The sequence below is a fragment of the Pelodiscus sinensis genome, chromosome 2, assembly GCF_052426305.1.
Source record: "Pelodiscus sinensis isolate ZL-2025 chromosome 2, ASM5242630v1, whole genome shotgun sequence".
Lineage (NCBI taxonomy): Eukaryota > Metazoa > Chordata > Testudines > Trionychidae > Pelodiscus > Pelodiscus sinensis.
Genome location: NC_143053.1, coordinates 22775131 through 22801860, shown reverse-complemented (window position 1 = coordinate 22801860; position 26730 = coordinate 22775131). Strand labels below are relative to the sequence as shown.

Here is a 26730-nt window from a genome sequence, read left to right as displayed (position 1 = left end):
CCCTCAGAGAGGTGCTAGAAAGAGGATCTGCACCTTGGGAATGTGCCAAGATTAGAGGTTCCAAATGTGGGCATTACTGAAATCATGTGGCTGTGGTGGCTAAACAAAAATCACATGGAATCCAGTGAGGTGGGCCCCACATACAACAGTGACAATTCATCCTTCTATCAATCGTGTTGTTGGAAGGTTATGTTGCAGTGTCGTAGGTGAACAATGACATGCCTCGTTTTCTTCCTGTTGCAGCCAGCAATTCAGCAGACAAAGGATCAAGCCCCATGTTATATAAATAGTAATGTAACCTCTAACTCAGATGGCATTGCAACATAATTACAATATATTTTTTAGAATTGGTTGGAAGCCTTCGCAGTTACAGATACCTTACAGCTAAGATCCGGAGGGCCTGATTCTCCTCTCACATTCATTTTTATTTATACCAGCATTAGAAGGAGAATTAGTCCAACAGATTGTACTAACACTCCAACAGCTAAAATGAATAAGTGCTCCATACACTTTTAAAATGACCCAGAGAAGTGAAAAGGGCCTGATTTTCAGATGTATTTAGGAACCTATCATTGCAGACAGGTGCTGAGCAGGATTTTCAGAAAGCACCTAAGCAAATTAGGGGCCTAACTTCAATTATTTCAATGGGCTTTAGTTGCCTACTTTATTTATATGCTTTGTAAGTATTTTTCTGAACATTTGTGCCAGAAAGTGCACTTGTCACTGGTTAAATCCTGCACTTTTATTGCTTGTCATCCAGTCAGTGAGGAGAAACAAAGCTGTGTGACTTAGTGATCAAATGACACAAGTGAACTGTGAATAAATCCAATTATAAATTGTCCCAAAAGGATCTGACAAACTATTCCTCTAATAGACAAGAGCAGAGTTGGCCAGGAATGTCTCAGCTAATTGGGGGAAAGGTGGTTATGGAAATACAGGTTTTGCAAAATTTATAATTTTTCTTCTGGCTGAACTACCATAGTACATCACCAGAGTTTCATGACTGTGGTGCTCAGTGGGTTATACGGTCTGGCCACAGAGCTCTGAAGGAGATTGGGGAAAGAAGGCACTGAGATTGGTTGATCAGTCAACTTAATGGTCTAAGTCTTCAACTCCAGTTCTATGAATTCAAGGTCCCTTAGCCCTCCAAAGGTCAGGCAGGACTGGTTTCTTTGCTGATAACCTCTAGCTAGGCCCTTTGACAAGGTGAGGTGGGGGGAGGGGGATGGTCAAAGGGAACAGCTTTCCTGGAGCCCAGCAATTCAAAAGGATCTGGGACTTCTGGGCACTGCCGCTGCTGTCCGCAGCCCTTTGAATGATGGCCAGAGCCCCGGGCAGTGCGAAGGGCTGGCTGGGGGAAAGTGAACTGGATGCCCTAATCCCACTCCTCCACCCAAGGCTTTACCTCTTCCAGGAATGCAGAGCTGCCCCTTCCCCCCCGCACCTTGACCAGGGGCCAGTCAATTCTGTTGACTTGCCTGCCCCTAGGCTCTGTCTTCCATGGGAGCAGGAGCTGTAGCTCCAGGATGGGTAAAGGGCCCAGGCCCTCTCTCTTCATGGGGTCCCAACCAGTGTTCCCTACAAACTGTGCACTTGTGCAGCCGCTGAGGAGAGATTCAGATGCCATGCAGCTGATCAGCAGAGTGCCCACAGATAGATTTTGGGTCTACTGGTGGTGCAGATTTGCACATACCTCAGTGCACATGAAAACATTATTCTACATAGGAATGGAGTGTGGTCCTAGATGAATTTAAATCTCTACTTCAGAATCCCCACTGCCTACAGCAATGACTGCAGCCCTCTTGTGTCCTTGGTTATGGTTCTCCCTGCTTCTTAGGGTGTGCCTGAGTAGGAGACTCACAGCTGCTTCTCTAGGGAATGGCCTTTCTTCTCTCCTCACCCCTCCCCCCCCAGGAGACTGGAGCTCCCGATATACCAGGGGTCTCCAAACTTTTCTGCCCGAGGGCCGCATTAACTATCAAACAGCAGTTCGGGGGCCGACTACACACTTGAGGTCCAAATAAAAAACAATCAAAACATGGATGTTGTTTTTAATTATTTATTTAATATTATTTTATTCAGTTATTATTTAATAACACATTGATACACTACACATGAACACCTGTATTAGTGTGAATGGTGAAATTGTTTCCTGGATGCCAAAATAGAACCCAGCCCACTAGTGACCTCATGAGAGAGCTAGCCAATAGGATAAGAACGCACTGGCCAATAGGGAGCAATTGTCCACGCCAAGTCCCAACCCCTCTTGCTGTGAGGGACGCGCAGAGCCCGGGCTCGGCCGTCGGTCCGCAGGGCGTGTGGCCGTCCGTTGGCGGCTCCGATCCCCCGCAACCCCGGCCGGGGAGTCTCGCTGCCCAGGGCAAGGGCTGCGCGGGTCCAGAGTCCCTCCTCCGTCCCGCTGGCTCCTCCGGCTTCCCTCTCCTGGCTGCCTGCCCAAAAGAAAGTGAGTGCCGGCCGCCCCTGTCCTTCCGGCCCCTCCCCCTTTTGAGCCGGCACGCACGGGGCGTGCCGCTCACCCTGGCGTCCCTGCCCCTTCTCCTCCTGGGTCCTGCCGCCTTCCTCGCCTGCCGCGCCTGCGGCTGTGCGCCCTCGCTCCCCTCTCCGTGGGCTTTCCCCTGGGCTCCGCTGCGCTGCGCCGCTCGGCGCTTCTCCGGGGGAGGGGCTGTCAGTGTGGGGAGTTTCTTCCCCGCCCCAGCTCTGCGGCGCTGCGCCGCTCGGCGCTTCTCCAGGGGAGGGGCTGTTAGTGCGGGGAGTTTCTTCCCCGTCACAGTCTCCACGGGCCGGATGAGAGGGCCTCGCGGGCCGCATCCGGCCCGTGGGCCGTAGTTTGGAGACCCCTGCGATATACCAATGATCTCCTCAAGAGCATGCTCAGCAGTGCCTAAGGAGCTGTGCCTCCCAGGCCTTGAACTGCTCTTACCCTTCCCCAGGTTGGCTGTGTAAACTCTCTCACAGCCACCTAACTACAGCTCCCACAAGGCACTACAACAGCTCTGGCTGATACGGTTCAGTGTAAAACTGAGCCAAAGCAAATGTTTCAATTCTACCTTCTCTCCCTCAGTCTTCACGCTGGTCACTGCAGCTGCTTTGGATACTCAACAAAGAGTATGTGACGGCATCTTAAGTGTGGATTATTTGCATTCACCATGCATGCCAGAGAGCAAACCGAGGGGTTGTGTTTTAGCCATGAAATCAGTCCTAGAAATTAAAAGCTGAAATATAATTAGAGAAGTCACAGCTGTAAGAGCTGGAAGAGATCTATTAGGTACTTTGGCAGAAGGGTGGACTAACGTGGGCAGGGTTGGCTCTGTGCTTTACACACCTCATCTTGCTCAGTACAAGGCTAGCCTAGTACCAGGGAGAGATTGAGCCAAATCATGAGTTGTGAGTCTATCCTGGTTATTTGTGTCACTTTTTTGTATAAACCCTGTTCTGAATCAGCATTATTCACTACAGTATATTGTCTAGTACTTTATCAAATCCAGTTTTAAATGATGCAAATAGTCCCTTTTTAGTGCATAACTGTGGGTTTGTAGCGTGGCCATAGGAGATGTTGCTTGTCAGCCATGTAGGACAGAGAATGCAAGGAGACTGTAAATTCTGGGGGAGAAGAGACTGCATTTCTCTGTGTATACAGCATCTCGCACAACGATGCCCTAATCTCCAGGAATTGCTATAGTACAAGCACTGATTAATAAGAATGATAGGAAAGATCATTTGGCAATAGCAGAGGAATTGACCTTTACAAGACTGACGAAAATGTGTATCTTTGTCTTAGGCCAATGAGGGTTATCACTGTGACTAAAAAAAATAAAAATGGCAAAAAAAAACCCAGCAGGACTGACATCAAGGCCTTTGATTTTACTAATCAAAGAATTTCATGGGGAACTTTATGATCAGTCAGTACTTGGTACTTAATGCAAATGGTTTGAGAATGACTTTACTGGAAAGATCTAAGCAGCAGCCATTGAGGGAAGCCTGCCAGGTATTAGGTAACTCAAGACTGCTTAGGAAATCAAAACAAAGTTACAGCTCCATTAGCTCAGTATAATGTTTTTGGAGGGAGAAGGGGTTGTGGTGAAGGGGCCCCAGACATCCAAGCACGGACTTTTTCCTGCCTCATCAATCCTGGCAGGGACACATGCTAAGTAGACTTTATTCCCCCAAAGCCCTAAAAATATAATCAAGTCAGTCTTTGTGGGGGTCCAAGAATTTTACCTACACTGTCATTCTGGGATACTTTTACCTCAGATAATTCCACGTGCTTCTTCTCTCTGGAAGCCGCACCCTCTTACCCCTGCAACTTTGGCAGGCAGTAGCTCCAACACTGGTCTCTGATGAGTCAGTAGGGGTATGAAGATTCAAAGCATGCTGATCATCCCTCAGTTCCCCCCCTTTTGTCCCTACTGAAGCTACAGTTCATCTCTGAGATACAGTCTCTCCACTGGTGCCAATGTAACACTTTCAAACTGCTGTGCACATGAAGCTTATAAATTAAAGGAAGGGAAGAATTTGCTATTGAGCATATAATGTCTGTCTCTCTCTGGCTCTCCATGGGAGCATTCTGCCAATTGTAGCTATGCTAGCTATAAAGAAGCAGAATCTATTAACTGTATTAAACATTCTTTTGGTGTCCTAAAGTAGGCTAACAAAACAGTGAAGAGTTTATCATTAAACCTATAGTATTACCTCTTACTATAGCGACTCTGTTCCATTGTTTTGATAAGTGATTATATTTATGTCTCTTCGTAGTCATACAGCGCAAAGCCACCCTTTAGAAAACACCATTTTGATTGCAAAAGACTGAAGAGATGTGAACCAAAAGACTTAGCTATAATTTAAAACAATAGTCTCTTCTGTTTTTTGTGGCAGATATTCTGAATGGACAGGGTGTGCGTATGTTTGAGTGCTGGTGTAGTGTTGGTATGGTTGCCAACGATTTCCTGCTGTGTTCAGTTTTGTTCTACTGAGATTGGACCACCAAATTATAACCCCAGTTTCTGAATTTTGGGAGAATGACAAGACTGGATTTGGATCCAAACTTTGTGGTTAAAGGCCTTCTCTGCAAAGAAGGCTCACTTTACCTCACAAATAGTACTGAGTCACAGTGGAGCTGTGCTGGTTTACATTAAGGATCTGGCCCACAGCACAGACATCTCATTTGCACAAGATACACCTCACTTTGCTGTTGCTATTACTCAGTTTTGGAGTTGATATGGCCCAGCCTCCTATTGCCTTACAGCCATAAAGTTTCCTCTAATTCTACAAGTTGGAGAAAGTTTGTTAGGTCTGGCAGCAGCAGGAAGCTGTTGTTAAACTCGATTCTGTTTTTTTGTGTGTAACACATCTTGCAAGCTGCCTAACCCAGCTATTCAGCCCCTATATGCCTATTAGCCGTTCTTCAGAGAACACAGGCAGTTGAATATGTGAAGAAACGGGAGCAATCATCAAGTAAGCAGCTTTCTCCAAACTAGTTAGGAATCAGCTGCACTTCTCCCTGAAACATCTGAACATGAATTTGATGTTTCTGTATTGATTCTATTGAACCATTTGATTGGGGTTATTATTATTTAAATAGGGGTAGTACAATGATCTAAATCTAGGCACTCTTAGAACATGTGAGACATAGTCTATGACCCAAAGAGCAATTCTGAGCCAGTATCCATTCATTGACAAGAAGCAGGCATATTGACACAGGGCATAAGGCTGTGTCCAAGGCAGGATGATGTGTGGGCAGGATGATGTGTCCAGACATATTCTGATCAGATCATTTGTGCAGTTCCAGGAGTGTCATCAGTCTGCTGTGTAAAACTGTCCCACACACTGATCAACAGAACTGGGGATTATTACTGCTGCTTTGAAACAAAAGTTACTCATTGTGTCTTTTGGGAAAACTGGGTGAAGTTTGTGCCTGTGCTGAAGTCCTACAAAAGACCAAGATGTAACTTAAGCACTCAAATTAGGACCTCAGTGGTTCTTAAGCTTCTTGCTGATCCTTTGCAAAGAGGTCTATATTGCAGCAAAAATGAACAGTAGTTTTGACTGGTGATCCAGGTCATTCTATGTTCATATAAATATACTGTTAAACCAAATTCTGATTGGGTCACATTCTGTTCTTACTTTTGCCTATAACAGATCAGAAGTAACTCCAGTAAAGTTGTTTGAGTTTCTCCACACCACTGGGGACAGAACCTGTCCTACTGATTTTATAATTTTAGGTCTGGCCAAAACCATTTATTGTGTTTTGTGAAAAAAAAAATTGAGGTGTCAATATTTGTTTTGTTGGTGTGTGGAAGATTTTTCACCTAAAAGAAAGGAAGGAGGAAAGAAAGAGGCTATCCCCAGAATAAAAGGATACTCATCTGCAGGACTCATAAAAGGGACATGAGCCTTGGTCTCGCACCACCTAGATGAATGCTCTAACCATCAGGCTATACAGTCAGTTGTGCTTGTGTGCTCACTCATCCAACAAATATTTTATTATTTATACAAAATGAAGCAGCTCCAATGAGAGTGAGACCCTGACTCCTGAGAGTTATGGACCCGTCTTTTATATTTCCGGTGAGTGTCCTAAACACCAAACTACAGGCTGTTTCAGGGTCGTCTTCTCTTTCTCTTGCTAAAAAGTCCATCTTGGACCTTAGTAACCTTCCCAGTGAAATTTTCATCAATATGGATATTTTTCTGTAATTTTTTTTCTTTGCTTGTTTTTACCAAACAGAATTTTTCAATCAAAACAAGTTTTTTGATCAGCACTATTTGTATGTACTGTGACCATTAAAATAGCAACATCCACCATATTGTGGTACTTGACATTATTATGGTATTTGCAGTATTTCCTCTTCTATATAAGAAACTACAAATGGCAGAGTAAAGTCAAGTACCATAGCAAAGTAGTTCTTGACACTAAGCATAAATGATTAGTAAAAAGATATGGTGGGTGAGGTAATTATGTTTTATTGGATCAATCTCTGCTGGTTGAAAGACAAGCTTTCCAGATGACACAGAACTCTCCTTTAGGACCTCACCCAGTTGGTCTCTAGCATCTTGGGACTAGCACAGCTATAACAACACTGCAAACGTAAGTGATTCTTGACTCTTGAGACATTTAACTGCCAAAGAGTAAGTACATAAGTAAGTTCATGAGGCTAAATGGGGACAGTAGTGAGTTATCAGTATGGGACATATTTTATAATCTTTCCAGTTCAGCATATGTACTTAGGAAGTTGAGAGGGCTATTCCTTTCTGCCTTACAGGGCAGCAGCTGGACCCATTGAGTGCCATTGTGAGCATCCGTGTGGACTGAAGTAGCTCTCACAAATCTCCACAGCTGAAGAAAGAAGGCATTTTCCCAGCCCACTGAGAAACTGAAAGGCAAGAAGTAATAGGAGATTCTGGTTAGATAATAGGGAAAACTTTCTAACTTTAATAGTAGTTAAGCTCTGGAACAGGCTTCCAAGGGAGGTCACGGAGTCCCCATCATTGGGAGCTTTTAAAAACAAATTGAGCAAACACCGGTCAGGGTTGGTCTAGATTTACTGGGCCTTGCCGCAGAGCAGGAAGGCTGGATATGATGACTTCTTGAGGACTCTCCCAAGCCCTACATTTCTCTGATTCTATGACTCTTGCTAAGGGCTCTGGAAGGAGCAGTCTGGCGTAAGGAGGTTTCCCATGGATGTGTCATTGTGAGAATGGGCCACTGTTATTTGCCCAGAACAAGAAGAATCCTGTGTCCTCAGGAAGGTTTTCAAGGCTGATGTTTATTTGGAGGGATCATAGTGGGGTAACAGGCATATATGGAAAACTAGCCTGGTCTGAACAGCAAGCTGAGAGAAAGTTTCTCTTGAGCAGGGGATAGTGCCAGATCTTCTTACCACTTCTCTTGTGCCCTATTTTGAGGGCTTAAGTAGATCATAAGTGCTGAATAGATCTTGCGCTGACCCCCTGTGCATGGTAACTTTCACAAACTGCAGCTGTCAGGCAATGTATTACATAATGTGAGCCTAGCATGGGTGACTTAATTCGGCTTTGAATCTGCTGCTGTAATGACATCAGAAAGGAGAAGAATCTGCGGCAGAGTGGTCTGTTATGTTTCCTCATAGGCACTCGAAGGTTTTGCGTGTCCCTAGAAGCTGATGATATTGTCAGTTGTTTAATTCCTGCCTGACCTCTTTATTTTGCTTGAGGTTAATGGTTGCTATGTGGGGGCCTTTACACCATGCATGGTTGCTACAGCAGCAGCAGCAGTCACCTGATTTAAAAATGTACAAATATGTGCATGTCTTCACTTGACACTCTACAGTGGCACAGCTGCCAGGACCCTACCTGCGTGGATAGCAGGGGTTTTCCTGTCAGCACTGTAGTCCATTACCCCAAGAAGCAGTAGCTAGGTCAAGGAAGGAATTATTTTTTTGACTTAGTGCTGGCTACTTATGGGGTTAGCTCAGCTTAATTCCATCTCTCAAGAGTGTGGATTTTTCACACCCCTGAGCCCTGTAGCTAGGTTAACTTAATAGTTTTGTGTAGACAAGCACTAAGTGAATAGTCAGACTGCTCGCTAAGAATGCTCTTGGCTCCTGCTCCTTACTTAGCATGATGTCATGTATAATGGTAATTTTTTCCAATTGACCTGTATGTGGTATGGCATGATGAAGCTGGTGACAGCATTTATAGCATAATATAAAAGGCACACACAAGAGCCAGGAATGGGGAAATGTTTGATATAAAGTCAGATGTTGTAAGATTAAACATTTGAAATGTCAGGCCTAACCCTGCAGTCCTTGGTCAAGCAAAACTCTCTGTACCGTTAGTGGGCGTTTTAGCTGGGAAAAGGCTGCAGGATTGGGACCTATCATCAGATTTCTGTAGGTTGGAATTCAAATAAAATGGTTTATATTTATAAATGAAAAGCTTTCTCTATTGTAGAAGTGAACACGTCCTCTCGGATGTTTGACATTTCCAGACAAATCCCACTCTGACATTTCTTGCTTATACAGAATGGATTATAGCTAGTCCCAGGCCAGTTTCCCTGTGGGAATGGAATAATTTACCATTACATTGTTAAATTCTGCAAGATCAAACCATCAGAGAGACCTTTTCTACAGGCACCTCCAAAAGGTTGATAGGTAATTGCACAAGCAGATAGGCATACAGTCATAGAAATCAGAAAGGAAAAAGTTTCCTTAAATCATCATGTACAAACCCATAGGGTACGTCCAGACTGGCATGATTTTCCGCAAATGCTTTTAACGGAAAAGTTTTTCCGTTAAAAGCATTTGTAGAAAAGAGCATCTAGATTGGCACAGATGCTTTTGCGCAAAAACACTTTTTACGGAAAAGTGTCCGTGCTAATCTAGACGCGGTTTTGCACAAGAAAGCCCCAATCACCATTTTTGCCATTGGGGCTTTTTTGCGCAAAACGGTTCTCAGCTGTCTACACTGGCCTTGCGCAAAAGCATTTGCGCATGAGGGCTTTTTCCCAAAGGGGAGAGTCATTGTATTTGCGGAAGAACACTAACAATCTTACATTAGATTGTGAGTGTTCTTGCGCAAATTCAAAGTGGCCAGTGTAGACAGCTGGCACTGAAAAAAATTGCAACTAGTTTAAAAAAAATCAGTCACATGGGAAAATGTTTATTGTTCCTTAATTCAGCCAAGCTAGAAAAGAAAAGCAATGATTAAGAATGGACCTCAAGCAGTTAAATCCCATTCTAGCAATGCACTGATGTACATGCTTAACTTTAAGCATGTGACTAGCTGCACTGAAGTAATTCAGGCAATCTTTGCTCAAATTTAAGCATGTGCTTAAATGCATTGCGTGATCGGGACATACACAAGTATGACACTCTTCACATTATATTAGTATTCTGTTTATCATCTGGCACAAGTATGAGCAATTTGCACCGTACTTTAATATACATATAGTAATATGATTGTATCATTCTCTCTTGTGATGAAGCAATAACTGATGATACAATTATTAATCTGCAGTAGGAAATGTGTGCTCCAGGCTTTCCAAGCAGAGTGGGCAGGTATCTTATGAGATATTTGTCAGAAAATGCAGTTTTGTCTAAACTGTAACTTTCATAGAAATACTGCTTTTGACAAAGCTTTTACTGTGAGTTTCCAGGATGGCATTGCAATTGAGAGAGACACTAAGAATACTTGGTGGCCCAGTAGTTAGGGCAGATAGTACATGGGGGAGGCCCAAGTTCAAGTCCTTTCTCTGCCTGCTTCAGTGCAGAGACTTGAATCTAGGTCTCCCATGTCCCAGGTGAGTGCTGACACCACTGGGCTGGTAGCTATTCCAGGCAAGTTAAAGGGGCCAGCAGGGGGCATTCTGTAGGGGAGGTGCAAACGCTCCCAGCCAGGCTACGGGGAGATGCTGGCAGCAGCCCCTATTTGGCTATAGTGGCCTGGCCTCAGCCCCACTCCTTCCATGGTGAGGGGAGAGGGTGAAAATCAGCCTTTGTACGGCTGTGGCATCCCAGCCCCAATACTGGGGCAGACCCTGTGGTCTACCACAGGATGGGATGGCGGTGGCTCCATCTGTCCACGGTAGCCTGGCCCCAGCCCCACTCCTGTCATGGTGGGGATAGGAGGGAAGGTGGAATCAGCCACAGCGATCCTAGCATGGCCCTAGTCCAGTAGCGACAGTCCCAATCCAGGCCCAGCCCCTTCTCCAGCGATGGTGGCCCTGCTGCCTCAGCTGGGTCCCAGCCAAGTAAGTTAACCCAGCCCTGGGACCCCCCACACACTCTTCCCCCATGCTTCTAGTCCCTTCCCTGCCTCTTGCACCACCCACCCCTTCCCTCTGTCCTGAGCCTTCCACTCCACAGGAGAGCAGGTTGTGATAAGACAGTACCTGTTAGAATTTTAAGTTATTTTCACTTCTTGTTTCTTTCTGTTTTTTTTTTATGAAAAATTTTGAAAGCTGTCATTTGTGTCATTTGCTACACCTAGGAACAAAAACGAGGCTCAAAACTTTGAAATATTTTACAAAATTAAATTCTTGTTTTCTGGGCCAGCAGTGCTTTGCAATCAACAGTACATGCTTCCTGGGAACAGAGTCATTTGGGAACACTGTTTGGAGCACAGCTGTCACACAAAATTCACCGGCTGAGCTTTGACAAATAGCTAATTGCCTGAAAAGTGGTCCACCAGCAATATGGGATTTCTACTCTTTAATTTTTAACAATCTTTGTAATAGCTCTACTAAAAGAATTCAGGAGGTATGGGCAGGGGAGCTGAGACATTGCTGAATATGGAACACACACAAACCAAAAACCCAGGCAAAAAGGAAATGTCCATTTAATTGATGTGTTGTCTTGGGAGTGCTTTGTAATGTGGCAAACGAAAATTACTAAACAGTGAGTGCAGCAGACGAAGGTCTTTTTTTGTTTTCCTTCCCACCCTCTGCTCTCACACCCATCTCACTGGTGCCCTATGGAGGATGAGTCGAAGCTTCCAGTCATCAACATGATATCCAGATGCCAAATCCCCAATAAGGAATACTGCATCCAGACTGCATGCATTGCCAAGAGAAAACCTCCCATATCAGTTCTGCAATCAAGCCTAAGTCATAGCTTTGTGACAGAAAGGCTGCTCTATAATAACTCATGAATGGTGTATGTGATCTGGCAATTAGGATGTTTATTGTATTAATGTATTGATTTTTAATGGATACAAAAATCGAGGAAGAACAGCTCTTGTACAAAAGGGGTTTTTTGCACAAAAAGGAGCCATCTACACAATGCTTTATTGCACAGAAACCTCTTGTGCAAATGGGATCCGAGGAGGAAATGCAAATGAGAGTGCGACATATGCAAATAAGTACTCCATTTGCATTTCCTCTTGCGGAAGAGGCTCGTAGTGTAGACATAGCATAAATGTTTTGTTCCTACTAAAAAATACTTTGGTTTTAAGAAGGCTGCTTTGCCACTGGGCTCAGACTTCCAAAGAGAAGCAATGAAGCTGTCTGACCTCAGTCAGACCTGCTGGGTGAGAGCAACCGGCACACAGGTGTTAAAGCCCAAGGCTTGGAATTCTGCTTTAGGAAAGCTAACGGCACAAGGGCGAAAACTGAGGGGATAGCTCAGAGAAACCAGTATGGAACAGAAGTGCAGCTAGCCCTGTAACTGTGTTGGATTGGTGGCAAGCTGTTTCAAAGATTGTCATTTAATTTTTCTAGCCATCCACTTTTCTCAGTTGAATCATACAGTTCGAGTCTGCTTAAGGATGACATAAATGTTTCCCTAAAATTAAAAGTGAGTAAGAAATAATCAAGCCTTACCAGCCTTGCTTATGAGTGACCCTTTTTTCTTACAAGGAGTTAAACAGAGGTGGTAAACAATTAATTCCACATATAAATGTGTCCAAGCATCTCAAGTCTTAATCCTTCCTAGAGTCAAAAAACCCCAAAACTTTATTTGATAGTTTCCAACACTAATATTCATGGCATCTGTCTAACAAAGCAGCACCTGTATGGCCCATGGTTATACATGTATCTGTGATACTTCCAAATGACTGGTGCACAACAAGGTTTATCTAGTCCATCGGTGTACATAATGTATGACCCTCAAAAGAGAAAAGAGGATGTTATAGATCTGGGTCTGGGTAAGAGGAACTATATTGTGCATACTAATATCGAACGAATAGGTTAAGACACTGAAACAGCAGTAAATCTCTGTTGTCAAAAGCTATAGTTTGGTGCGCGCATGTGTGTATGTATGATTTTCTAATGCAGGGGTGGGGAACCTCAAACCTAGGGGCCAGATGTAGCCCCCGGCTTTCTTGGCTCCGGCCCCTGAGGCTCATGGCCCCCCTCCAGCATTGGGGAACCCATGCTGGTACTCCAGCCTCCCCCACCACTACAGGTCTGGAGTACAATAAATCTACTAGGCTGGCCCCCCAGGCTCTGGCGTGCAAGGGGAATGTGGGGAGTGTCTTTCTCCTCAGTTGGGGGCCACTTCAGTGAGGGTTTGGTTTTTGGTTTTGCCTCTCACTTGTGTATGGCCCCCAACTGATTTTTCTTTGGGTTAGTGGCCCCCGTCCTAAAAAAGGTTCCCCACCCCTGTTCTAATGCCAGACTTGATCAGTGTGCAATCATACCTGCATGAGAGAGATTAATACCTTGTTCTCTGGTGGCTAAACACAATTACTCTACACAAATGGCAAATTGCTATCAGCATTCAGATGCTAGTTGGAGCTTAGCTACTATTCTTATGGTGACATTGAGATTGTGATTGATAGATATTAGTATCTTGAAAGTGTGTGCAGGAGAGGAAGTTTGAGTGATTGAGCATATCACACTCTAGTCTAGTGGTTGTAGCCTACAGAGTCAATATGCAGTTTGTCAGACAAGTGATATTGTTAATAATACTTAATGCACCTCACAAAGGAGTTGTGCCTGATTATGCACTTTCAGGATTAACCTTTTATATATTTTGTTATGTTCAGCTACATAGACTTTATTATTTTTGGAGAGATCTGTGGTTTGGAAATCCTACACTCATTTGAAAAAACATATTAACAATTTATCTTATAGCTCAGTCTTAAAAATGGCAAGTCATCAAAACATTTTCTTTAAAACAGGAAACAAAAACTTATTTTAAAAAACATCCTCATAGAATACCATCACATCAAATTATCTTGCATAAAGCTTTCCCCCCTCTTCTTTGAAGAATGCATTTCTATTACATGTACGACAGATGTTGTGAATTAGGGTGATGTGTCAATTCAAAAAGAGTCGTAAAGAATAAAGCAACTGGTCTGGATTTATAGCTAGAGATTATTCAGACAGAGAGCCAGACCAATAGACTAGAGAGGCAGCCAAAACCAATTGACATTTCTTTCTTTCTTTCTCTTTCTTTCTTTCTTTCTTTCTTTCTTTCTTTCTTTCTTTCTTTCTTTCTTTCTTTCTTTCTTTCTTTCTTGTCTCCCTCTCCCTCCCTCCTGCCCTAGAGCTGCTGTGGTGGGGTCAGGCACCTTTCTCCCAGCCCAAGCCTCAGAGCTGCTGCATAGGAGTATGCCCCCCAACCCTCTCTCCCCACTGCAGCCTGCACCCCAAACTCCGCAGTCCTGGCTCCACTGCAGAGTCCCTCAAGCCCAGCTGGAGCTCATGCAGCTGCCTTCCCATATGCACACCACAACCCTCTGCTTCAGCCCTAAGCCGCACCCCCATACTCCAAAGCCCTTGGCCCCACCCTCACCACACATCACCTCTATATTGGTGCACATAACAGAATTAATGGATGGAAAAAATGAGAGGGAACACTGATTTTGCCATCTTTCTACACTGCTGCTGGCAGGGTGCTGCCTTCAGAGCTGGGCACTCAGCCAACAGCCACCATTTTCCAGCCACCCAGCTCTGAAGGCAGTGCAGAAGTAAGGGAGGCCATACCAATATTCCCCTCCCCACAGTAACCCAGTGATCCCCCTGCAACTGCCTTTTGGATCAAGACCTCTGATTAGAGAAACACTGTTCTCCTCCATGAAATGTGTATAGCATAGGGTAAAAGCTCACAAAAGACCAGATTCCATGAGGACGGAGAGACCAGATGTCAGTTTTACGTTTCACAGATTTACATTTTTCATGACTGCGACCTGGGTGGGGCTCTAATGCGCTATAGCAGCCAAAGCACTTTGCTAGGGTCTGTGCTAGGGCTTTTTGCAATAGAGAAATATCTTTTAAAAAAATCACCCTGACCAATATTCCTTTACTGTCAAAAGTTAAGTGTAGACCTAACCAAAGTAAGGCAAAAATCGCATCTGTAGTTACAAGAACTGTGTAACATTTTAAAGGAGGCTCTGGTCAATCTCTGTAAATATATAGGGAAAATAGGCCAGATTCTTTGGTGGTGTAGTGTTTTTACTCTGTGCTTGACTTTGATGTTTGTCGGCACTATAAAGTAATAAATACCAGAGCAGGCGGAAAAATGTTACCAAAAAAAAAGAGTCACATTGTTGCAATTTCACCCTTCCCCCCTCATTTTTCAGCATGCTCTAATAATTGCTTTAAAATACATGTGCTATGTTTATTAATTATAAAAAGTATATCCAGGTTCTAGGTTTACAGGTTCTCTCCAGTTGAATTTTTCATTCAAGTGGATTCAGAATGCAAAAAAAAAAAAAAGAATCTGATAAATGTTGACTATTCATTTCTGAAATATTGACTTTGTTTAACCCATTATTGTACTTGTCCCTAAAATGAAATTGCCGATTATTGAATCTTATTTTCCTTTCTGGGCTTTATTGGTTGGCAGCCAGGAAGAACAGGTGTACTTTGGAGAAGCCAGAAATCACAATCTCCGAGGTTGTATCCTTTCCCTTAAATAGATATGAAAATGGAAATACAGTATAGAAAAGCAATATTGTGGCCATATTCCTATGTAACAAGTCTAACAGTGTGTAGATAAGACCCTGGTGATTTGCAGAATCACTATTTGTGGGTCTCCTGTTTTGGCCTGGGGGGTGGCAGGGACTGGGAGGAGCTCCCAGCCCTTGCAGTGAATTCCCCGCAGCTGCCCAGAGCCGCAGTGAATTCCATGCAACTCCTGGCACCTGTGGTGAGTTCCCCGTGGCTCCCAGCCCCCACGGTGAGTTTGGAGGCTGCAGGGAGCTCACCATTGGGGCTGGGAGCCATGGCTCCCAATATTCATTAATTTTACCATTTGCAGTAGATGTGGTGGATGCGTAGCTTATTTCGAGCTATGGATGCAGTGTAGACGCACCCTTCATGTTTTTCACATCAATGAAAGGTCCAGTTTGTTTCTGTCCAAACCCCTTTGCCTACTTTAGCTTTAGAACTATAGTTTTGTATTAAATGAGATCTATGTTTGAAAAGGATGTGAGACTTGCCGTATGATTGGCCTACAGGTACAGGAGACAAGTAGTTTTGGAAACAACTAAACTGATGGTTTTTCTTTTTTGATTTTGCTTCTCCCGGGAGACATTTTAACAGCTAGTAAACCAGAATCTTGGTACAAGTGGAGACAAAGGTCTTAGAAAAAGAGAACATGCACAAGGAGATGGGGTTTGCTAGCAAGTATTATGACCATTTGTCATTTACCACAAAATACTGCAGCCAACCATATTCCATTTCCCATTTCATAAAAATGATCTGGTAATCAGTACTGTGAAAATGTTTAAAGGAATTGTGTTGTGTCAAATTTAAAAAATACTTAATTCTTATCTTTTTGCTATGAAAAACATGAGGTGTGACTAATCCTGGAAACTATGTCGTCATTCATAGTTCTCAAATTCTCAACAGTTTAAATCAGGGATCTGCATGCACTTCGTTTTTAATTTGGGCTGAGACTCAGAAATCAGTGAATCTTTCTGATTTATGCTGAGTGATTTACTGACATGACCCCATGTTTGCCACTTTGATCATTCAATCAGATAAGCTTTTGTGTCTGAAATGTCTACTTTTTGCTCTTAAAAGCTTTGTCATATTCTATCTAATGTCCCAATCCTACCACTCCTACTCACACTGAGTAATTCAGTTAACGACAGAAAAAGGCTGAACTTTATGTTAGATTGCTTATCCTATAAGGCTGTGTCTAGACTACATGCCTCTGTCGGCAAAGGCATGTAGATTATGGTTGTAGGCAAAGGGAAATGAAGCCGTGATTTAAATGATCGCGGCTTCATTTACATTTGCATGGCTGCCGCGCTGAGCCGACAAACAGCTGATCAGCTGTTTGTCGGCTCAGCACGGCAGCCATGTAAATGTAAATGAAGCCGCGATCATTTAAAAACGCGGCTTCATTTCCCTTTTCCAAAACAACAAATCTACATGGCTCCGTCGACGGAGCCATGTAGTCTAGACGTACCCTAAGTGTCCCTGGTTTTGAAACCCTATGATGAACTAATGGAAACCTGTAAGGCAGGGTGCTAAAGAACAATTCACTGTGTGCTTAATTCTGCTCGGTCTTGGTCACCTGAGTTCAGGGTCCCTAATTAAGGCACACAAATTAGACTGCCAGCCCCCCAATTCATCAGCTGTAATTCCATTGAATCCAGAGCTTGCTTGCATCACAGGTGAGTTTGGACCCTGTACTGAAAATAGTAATGAGTGAATATCAGTGAGCAGCTCTTATTTTAATCAAATGGGTTCATGCACTGCTATCATCAAATCCAATAGTGTACATGACAAAATACCATTTATACTGTTGAAGGGGTGCCTTTAGATGTACATTTGTGTGTGTGATGCAGTGACCTTTGCAGCTGGAAGGCTGAACAGAGTTTGTTTAAAAAGTTACAGGACCACAGTCAATAAATGAACTAATTAGGCTACTCCTAGCCTTCTCTCCCTAGAACTCCCACAGTCTGGCTGAGAAATAGCTGGGAGCAGCTATGGCTCCTCTCTTCTCTTCCTCCCATGTGACGCATCAGGCTGCTAACAGAAGACTTTTTGCGGAGCAGCTGCAAGCAAGGAATGGAAGGCAGCTGTCGATACGCTCCTGGTTCATGCCAGAGCTGCTACCAGGGCTGCAAGGGAAGTAGTGGGAGGGAGGTAGTAAATCTAATGTCAGCTTTCTTCCCAACACATGGGAAAGCCACAGTTTAGAGCCTTGGGCTATATCTACACCGCAGCTCGGAGAGAGCATGACATCCCAGCTAGACAGACTTATGCTAATTCTGAGTAAGCTTCTGTGCTGAAAGTAGCAGCATGTGGACATTGCTACACAGGCAGTGGCTTGGGCTAGTTGCCCAAGTCTGAATCCATCTGATGCCCTGGGTCTGAGTTTTGGTGGCTAACCCAAACTGGCACGTGCTGCTGCGTCCAGACAACTATTTTAGCATGTTCCCTTGAATAGAGCTAGCTCAAGTCTGTCTACCCTGGGCTATAGACATACTCTAGTGGGTCACACGTGGCTTCTGGACATGAAGACTTTAAAGCAAGCTTGAGGCTGGAAAACACTGCATGGCATATCAGAAGTAACGAGTGCAAGTTACATCTGTCCTCCGATGAGATATGGGCCAAATCTGAGTCCCTTACTCCAGGTGGATTGTTCCCCTCCATGTACTCACAAGGTCTCTGCCCTCTGACTAACCTTACATCTCCCCCGTGCAGAGGTGGGAGGAGCACCACAGTCTGAAATAGCAGAGACAACGGTTTTGTCCAGCCTGCACTGTCACATACACCATCTCCAGTCTCCACTCAGGGGAAGTTTTGGAAAAAACAATTTTCAGCAACCACTAATCCTCTCACCACAGACAGGCTTATGTGATGAAAGGCTCAGTTTTCAGGGGGATTTCCTGAAGTTAAGGCAAGCAACGTTTTGGACAAAGCATTAAAAAATTCTTAAACACAAAAACAATGGGTAGTCGTTTAGACTATCCAAGGGAGGTGGTCACAATCAAGGCCATTTAAGACAATTAAGTCATCAATAGAAATGAGGAAGGGAGTAGTCCATCAAAATAAAGGGGTCACCAACACTGGATGACCTGAATGTGATGGTGTTTTATTTCCTCTGGCCACAGGCTCTGTGCTTCTATGACTATAGTCTTCAATAATGAAAATATGTGCTCATGCTCTCGCATCACACTGGTTATAAATTTATTTTAAATAAGTAAGCCTGGGAGTTGTTTCCATGTACAATTTGCAATGTTAATGATTTATGATCTATCCTGCAAGATCATTATTGGGTGACTAAAAACATGCTGTTCTCAGCCAAAGTAACCTGGGCGTTTCAGTCTTGGCTGAATTCTGAGTGAAGCTCTAGGCACATGAAGCTAAGGGGTACCACAGTGGATGGGCCCAAATCAATCTGTGTAGCCTTGTTTGGGTCTTCAGACACACATGTATAGCTGATGCTGCTTCTCCTTTTTGCTGCTGCCTCAGTCTTGTGAGTAATGTCTTGCTGTACCACTGGTCTTGCATTTTGTCAGGTGGCAGTATTTTTGTTTTATCTGCCTTTCTTATTCAGAACACAATAATAAAATAGGAACTTCCCCACTTGCTTAGAGCTGTATTTCTGTTGTATGCTTCCACTTTGCCATCCCCCCATTTGCTATTATGTACCTGTGAATACATTAAAAAGGACTGTATTGTAACATGTGCTTTGTAGTTATAGTAGTGTTGGTCCCAGGATGACAGAGAGACAAAAGAAGAATCTGGGACCTTAAATTTATAACTTTCTAGATACTAAAAAATCAGACTGAACAGAGATACTGGATTTATGACTTATTGTGATGGGTTCATTAGGTCATAGAGATCGCCTTGGGCTGTCACTCGGTGTGCTGATCATACGACCCAGCCTGCCTACCTGCCCTCTGGAGTGCTTGACCACCCTGCCTTGATAGGCCAGAAGCTCTGGTCTCACCTAGCAAAGGCACAGAGGTAACAGCCTCCCAGCAGAAAAACAGCAGACGCTGGGTTAGCTCAGCTCTGGAAAGGCTCAGTTATAGGGACTTGCCAGCACTCAAGAGTACAGCTCTCAAAAGGGATCAAAACTCCAAAGAAATCCATCTTACTTTGTATAAAAGTTTTACACAGAGAAAGCCCATAAAGATATTCACCCCCTTTATTAATGAAAGAGAGATGCACAACTGTGGCTTTCTCTCCTTCCCCAGTAACAATTATTTACACTTGGTTTGATAATAAACAAAAGTATTTTATTAAGTATCAAAGGGTATGTCTACACTACAACGTTAATTCGAACTAACTTAGTTCGAATTAGTTAATTCGAACTAAGCTAATTCGAACTAACGGATCCAGACTAAAAAACTAGTTTGAATTAGCGTTTTGCTAATTCGAACTAGCATGTCCACATTAAGTGGACCCTGAAGCGGGGTTAAGGATGGCCGGAAGCAGTGCCGGCAGGGCATCGGAGGAGGACTTAGAGCGTGGAGATGCTGTCTCAGGCTAGCCGAGGGCTGTGCTTAAAGGGTCCCGACCCCCATCCCCACCCCGGACAGACAGTTCTCAGGGGTGCCCCACTTGCAAAGCAGTCCTGGCTTGGATTGCCCGGACTACCCACACTGGGCACATCACACCACTCGGCCATCAGCCTGGCTGCACTTGCCACAGGCTGCCATCTGGGGAGAGGGGGTAATTGGGGGGCTGCAGGAGAGCGTCCACCCCCAGAAGCCCGCAGAGCCAGCCCAGTCCTCCCCATCGGGGGCTCGTGCCCCATTCCTCCCTCACCTCCTTCCACTTACCCTTCCCTAGCCCCTCTTCTTGATGTACAAAATAAAGATAACGTGTCTTCCAACATAGAATCTGTCTTTATTGAACAAAACTGGGGGAGACTGGGAAAAGGAGGTGGGAGGGGGAAGAGAGAGGCTGGGACAGGGGAGGGCAACTAAAATGATCAGGGGTTGGGAACAGGTCCCATATGAAGAGAGGCTAAAGAGACTGGGACTTTTCAGCTTAGAAAAGAGGAGACGGAGGGCGGACAGGATAGAGGTCTCTAAAAGCAGGAGTTGGGTGGAGAGGGTGCATACAGAAAAGTTCTTCATTAGTTCCCATAAAGAAGGGCTAGAGGACACCAAAGGAAAAGAATGGGTAGCAGGCTTCAAACTAGTAAGAAAGTTCTTCTTCACAAAGCAAAGAGTCAACCTGTGGAACTCCTTGCTGCAGGAGGCTGTGAAGGCTACAACTAGAACAGAGTTGAAAGGGAAGTGAGATCAAGTCATGGAGGTTGGGTCCATGGAGTGCTATTAGCCAGGGGGTAGGAGTGGTGTCCCTGGCCAAGGTTTGTGGAAGGCTGGAGAGGGATGGCACGAGACAAATGGCTTGGTCACTGTCTTCGGTCCATCCCCTCCAGGGTCCCTAGGGTTGGCCGCTGTCGGAAGACAGGCTACTGGGCTAGATGGACCTTTGGTCTGACCCAGGACGGCCATTGTAAGCTCAGGGCTCAGGGTCGGGGGTCTCACTGGACCCCCTTGATTTTCATGCACACCTGCTCCTGGGTGGCCAGGCTGGCAGCTCTCCTGCCCTAGCCGGCCACTTTCCTGTGCCTAGTGCGGAGATCGTAGATGAGGTCCACGATGTCTGCACTAGCCCAGGCGGGTGCCCGCCTCTTGCGGTCCCGGGCAAGCTCCCGGGAGCTGCCAGCCTGGTCCCAGGAAGAGGGTGAGGGCTGGGGGGCATCGGGTGGGTGGCTCGATCCGTGCCAGGTGCAGGGTCTGCTGGCTGGGTGCTGGCAGGCTTGCACCTGGCACGGGCACCGTAGCCAGCCCGTGCCCCTTTAAGGGGTCCAGGGCCGGGAGGGGGGCATAGAGTTTCCCTGGTGTTGGCCAGAGTGGCCACCAGGGAAACCTGGGGAGGGCTAGCCTCCCACTAGTTCGAATTAAGGGGCTACACACCCCTTAATTCGAACTAGCTAGTTCGAACTAGGCTTAATCCTCGTGGAATGTGGTTTTCCTAGTTCGAATTTAGCGCTCCGCTAGTTCGATTTAAATTGGAACTAGCGGAGCGCTAGTGTAGCGGCTATTAAAGTTAATTCGAACTAACGTCTGTTAGTTTGAATTAACTTTGTAGTATAGACATACCCAAAGGATTTACCGTATATACTTGTTCATAAGCCAACTTTTTTTGGAAAAATCCCTCTGTGAAGAGCCAGGGTCGGCTTTTGAAAGGGTTCTTTATATTTTTTCCATTGAGGAGAGGGATCGGCAAACTTCCTGCAGCTCTCATTGGCTAATGGGCCCCTGCCCACTGGTCTGCTACCTTGGCTGCATGTAGGTCAGCCATACAGTCTGCCCTGCCCACCTGCCACTGTGATCCTCGTGGTAGTTGCACAGCTTGGAAAGCACCATTGGCTGAGGTATGTGCTGGCTGCCAGCAGGGAGCATCTCAGCTCCCATTGGGTGGGAGCTTAGAGGCTCCGTGCCTGCAGCTTCTACTAGGATCACAGTGGCAGGCAGGCAGGGGCCCATTAGCCAATGGGAGCTGCAGGAAGCCGCACATGCTGATGGACGTTCTGACTGCAGGCACAGAGCTTCTCAGCTTCCCTTGGCTGGGAGTAGCGAACATCAGCCAATGGGAGCTGAAAGGCTCTGTGTCTGCAGCCAGCATGTCCCTCAGCTGGTGCTGATGCTGACCAGCTGGGACTGCAAGTCCGTACACTGAAGTCGGCTTATAAACGGGTCATTAATTTATAACATTTTTTTCCTGTAAGTTTGGGGACTGGCTTATGAACAAACAGGCTTATGTTCGAGTATATGCAAGTGAAAACAGACAGATCAAAGCAAGTTATTAATCTAAAACAAAACACATCAGCTAAACCTAATACAGTAAGAATGATCATTGCCGATCATAATTCTCACCTTAGTGCAAGTCTTTGACCCAGGCAAAATCCTTCAAAATAGTGCTGATCTTTTTTCTGGCTTGAGAACAGCTCCTCACATCCTTAGGGGTTTTTGTTTACAGGTTTCTTCTTTTATCTTCTTTTAGAGGGGGCGGTCCCAACCGTCCCCTAAAGATGCAGCTAAGGGAAGAGTCATGTTGCTCCACTGCTGTGGGTGCTAGGCCCTGCACTATATTCCTGGGCTGCCAAAAGGCATTGTCACCTTGTCCCTCCCACCCACAGGATGTTTTGGGGCACCTGGCCCTTTGGCACTTCCTCATGCACTGCCATTTAAGGATCTACCACTGGAGTTTGCTGGATTCAGTGGTCTCGTGGCCTCTTTAGAAGAGATGCTGTTACTCCTCTTCATAGTCTGAAATTGAAAACATAGGAGTGCATTGTTCTAGCACCACAGTCTACCCTTGGATTGAAGGGGGAATTCCATCTTGGCTGCTTGTACAACGCCAACAGGTTCCAGTAAGAGTAAATGTACCATGGAAAGACAGTAAGCCATGCCATACACAGTATCAATGAAACTAGAACACACAAACACCCTTCACCGAGGCTATGTCTAGACTGCAAGCCTCTTTCGAAAGAGGCTCTTTCGAAAGATACTTTCGAAAGAGCCTCTTTCGAAAGAGCGCATCTAGACTGCACGTTGAACTTTCGAAAAAGCGGCTTGCTTTTTCGAAAGAAAGCATCCAGTGAGTCTGGATGCTCTCTTTCGAAGAAGCCCTATTTACATTCAAGAACGCCTTCTTTCGAAAGAGGAACTTTCGAAAGAAGGCGTTCTTCCTCGTAAATTGAGGTTTACCGCCATCGAAAGAAAAGCCGCGTTCTTTCGATTTAATTTCGAAAGAACGTGGCTGCAGTCTAGACGCAGGTGAGGTTTTTTCGAAAAAAGGATACTTTTTTTGAAAAAAACCCTGAGTCTGGACACAGCCCTAGCCTCAACAGAAACCTGAGGGCTAGGAAGTGCAAACCCACTTGGACTGAAACAGTGCTTAATTTGTGCTGGCCTTGCCAGGGCTAAGCCTCTGGCATCCCCAGGCTTGGCAGTTCATAGCCCCATCACCTCTAGGTTTGCTGAATCTGTTATGAAAATAAAAGAATTTCTCAAGCCCCAGCACCTCTTTCAGTACAAATTAAACACTGGGCTGAAACCACTCACAATAATCCCTTCGGAAATGGAACCACTGCTTTTTCCAACTAGCACAAATGGGAAGTTTGGGAAGTTTTAAGCACATATTCACCAGAACCAGCATGGAAACTGATGCTTCTGCTCAGCATTTTCAGTGAGGATGTCATAGTTTGCAGGTGGGGAAGTGTTTTGGGCTCTTTTCCTCTGCTAATGGTAAGAACTCTGCAAGAAGAAATAGAAACTGCATTTAGGAGCTAACATTATGAAGTGCTGAACATCCTTAACACCCATTGAAGTCAATGGAGATTGAGGGCATTCAACACCCCTCAGGAAGTTCCTGTTGCCTCACAGGATTAGGCCATAAAACAGGTGCAGGGTTGTTACAGCTATTGACCCATAGATGTAACTGTCACAAATCCCATAAAGTAGTAGCTTTTGGCAGATCCCGTTATTAATTATGCTCTGTTTTCCAACAAAGTAAAGCAATACCACGTGTGAGTAAAATATTAAGTCATATGAAGATTTTCCTGCATTCTGTCCAAAGAATTCTGCTAAGCCTTTATAACAGGCTGACACATCAGAGATCCCTTTTGTCCCCAGAGCAAAGGAAGATAACTTTCCCACTACTGCACTGTGAGAAATGTATGCAAAAATCCAACCCAGTTGTCATCACTATCCACTCTTTAAAGCAGACTCTGCCACCGGAAACCAGAATGAAGAGTCCAAGGCAGCCTAAGTTCTACTTGGAAGGGGCCTCCAACTGCTCAAGGTAGCCCCAGTTCCTATCCTTCACTTGGGGATCACATAAAATGGTGGCCAGGAAGGAAGTGAGGACAGTACAACCTGGAGTACATGGATTCAGTGCATCCTCTGGCTAGACCTTACCAGTGATGCTCCTAGCAAACCTTAGGCATAATTTAAATTCTGTCCTATTCTGTCCTAGCAGAACTGCTCAGTGAAGGCGGGGTGCAAACAGATTGATTTATTTAATCAAAGCGTGTAACCTTTGAAAATACCATTTGACTGACCAGACTGCCTAATATAGTCATGATCAGGGCTCGCCGAACCGCGGCGAGCCCCGCTTGCCAGCCGCACTGTCCGGCGATCTGCACATATGCAGATCGTTCTGCACATGCACAGATCGCCCGAACCCGGCTCTTCCGGGTTGCAATCTACTTGCCACAGGCGAGTAGATTGCATTATTTGTCGAGGCCTGGTCATGATTATTTATCCTCAAATTATCCTTTTGTCCTACCTCCATCTTCTCCCACTGACCCATCTTCCTTTTCCCATATGCCTCTTCCTTCCTCCAGCTCCATCTTGGATCCCTAGCAATTTGGCTTCTGCTTTCTTTGTACTACTGAAACATCTCTCTTAATGATCTTTTCCTGGCCACACCCAAGACCTCAAGTCCATCCACATTGATCCCTTCCTTGCTTTCAATATTATTGATCACACACTCTCCTGACTGTAATTTTTTCCTTGCTTGGTTTTGTCCACCCCTCCACTTGTTCCATTAAGAAGTTCCAACTTTTTCTGTTTGGTCTTTCTCTTCCCACTCTCAGAGGTGGTTCCACATATCTTTGTCACAGGCCACTTCTTTCTCTCTGTGTGATTCTATCCACTCACTTGGCTTTCACAACCAACTCACAAACGTAATGCTAATAACTCACAAATCTGCCTCTTAACTTCTGACCTGCTTTCTTTTATCCTGTCCAAAATCCTGCCCTGTCTTTCTGACATCTCCTCTTGAGGTCTTGCTGTCAAACCAACTTAGAGTGGCCCAAAGCGGAACTCTTGATCTTTCCTCACAAGCCCCTGCATCCTCTCCCCCAGTTCTCTGTCATTGTTGGTAGTACAATCATCCTACCTCACATTCAAAACATCTCTGATTCCTCACGCTTTCTTCAGACATCAAGGCCATGTTTAAATCATGCTTTTTGCCCTATACAACACTTCAGAGACCCAATATTTTCTTCCTGTCCATACAGCAAAGGACTGCTCTACATAGAGACTGAGTGTAAGGCAAGCCGGGATATGACTTTACACTGCATTAGATTGCTGCCTGCAAACGGACCACGTGGACCTTGCTATCGTACACTAAAAATGCTGTAGTTTGCTTTGAGGTACTGCTGCAGTGTGCACTCTGGGATTTTTAATGTGCAATAGCAGGTTCCACACAGACAGTCAGAGGGCAGCAAACTAGTGCACTGTAGATTCAGATTCCAAATTGCTGCATACTAAGCCACCCCAAGGTCAAGCCCTGAAATTCTCTCCAGTCTTTATTACTATGACCACCGAAACTCATCTCAGCTCTCTCCAGTCTACACAAAATCCATCTCCGAAGATCTTGTATCCTTCATACCATGGCACTGCTCTCTGAATCCCTCCACTGACTCCCCTTTTGTGCTGTAGGAGGGTCAAGTTTTTAGGGAGCCTGCAGTTCTGCTTCTTTCCATATACACATGCTCCCCTCTGCTCACACCCCTCACCAATGCATTCTACTCCAACATTTGTGTTGATGTCCACAATCTGAGACAATCATTTTTCTCATTCTCCTACAGCCATCCCTGCACTTTCTCCCATGCTGCTGCCTACACCTGGAAATTGTTTGTGATTTCTAGTCTACAGTTAAAATAGGGCAACCTAACTACAGTACTCAGGGATGTGAAAAATGTTACCTTCTGTGCAACAAAATTAGGCTCATCTATCCCCCAGTGTAGATATAGACTGATGGAATAATTCTTCTTTTGACCTAGCCTACTGCCTCTCAGGGAGGCAGATTTATTACAGCAATGGAAAAATTCCTTCCATCGCTATAGCAAGTGTCTACACTACAGGCTACAGTGGCATAGCTACTACCCATTTCTCATGAAAATCCTTACTTCAGACTTTCCACAACACCTTCAGGAGGGTTGCCAACTAAGTCAACTTGTTCTATATCTCACTCATTTGTCTTGGGAATTGATGGCTTGTTTGCATGGCAGGAATGGGGGGAATGTTGAGGGGGGCAAAGGTTATAAGATCACTGGAAATGAAGCTGTGGAAAGAGGACTGTATGATCGGGTGGAGGGGAGAATGGTAATTTCATGAGAAAAGATTTAAGTGCTTATGTTTAACAACAAGACATCTATGTATCTAAAGGTCTTTATACCTATCAATCAGCCTTGTCCTAGGATCACTTTGCTTATATGACGTATCTCCATCCTTGTTACATTACACACTGTTTAGGACTGGAACTGCATCACATGTGTTTGGAAAGCATCT

General features: G+C 44.9%; 1 long non-coding RNA gene across 1 annotated transcript in view; it reads left to right on the top strand.

The window, feature by feature from the left end:
- The first annotated feature begins 1972 nt into the window (after positions 1-1972).
- LOC112543774 (uncharacterized) overlaps positions 1973-26730 on the top strand; it is a 60094-nt gene continuing 35336 nt past the window's right edge. Inside the window, exons 1-2 of the long non-coding RNA XR_012901236.2 lie at positions 1973-2464; positions 7278-7395. This is a non-coding gene — a long non-coding RNA (uncharacterized LOC112543774). The remainder of the gene's footprint in view (positions 2465-7277; positions 7396-26730) is intronic.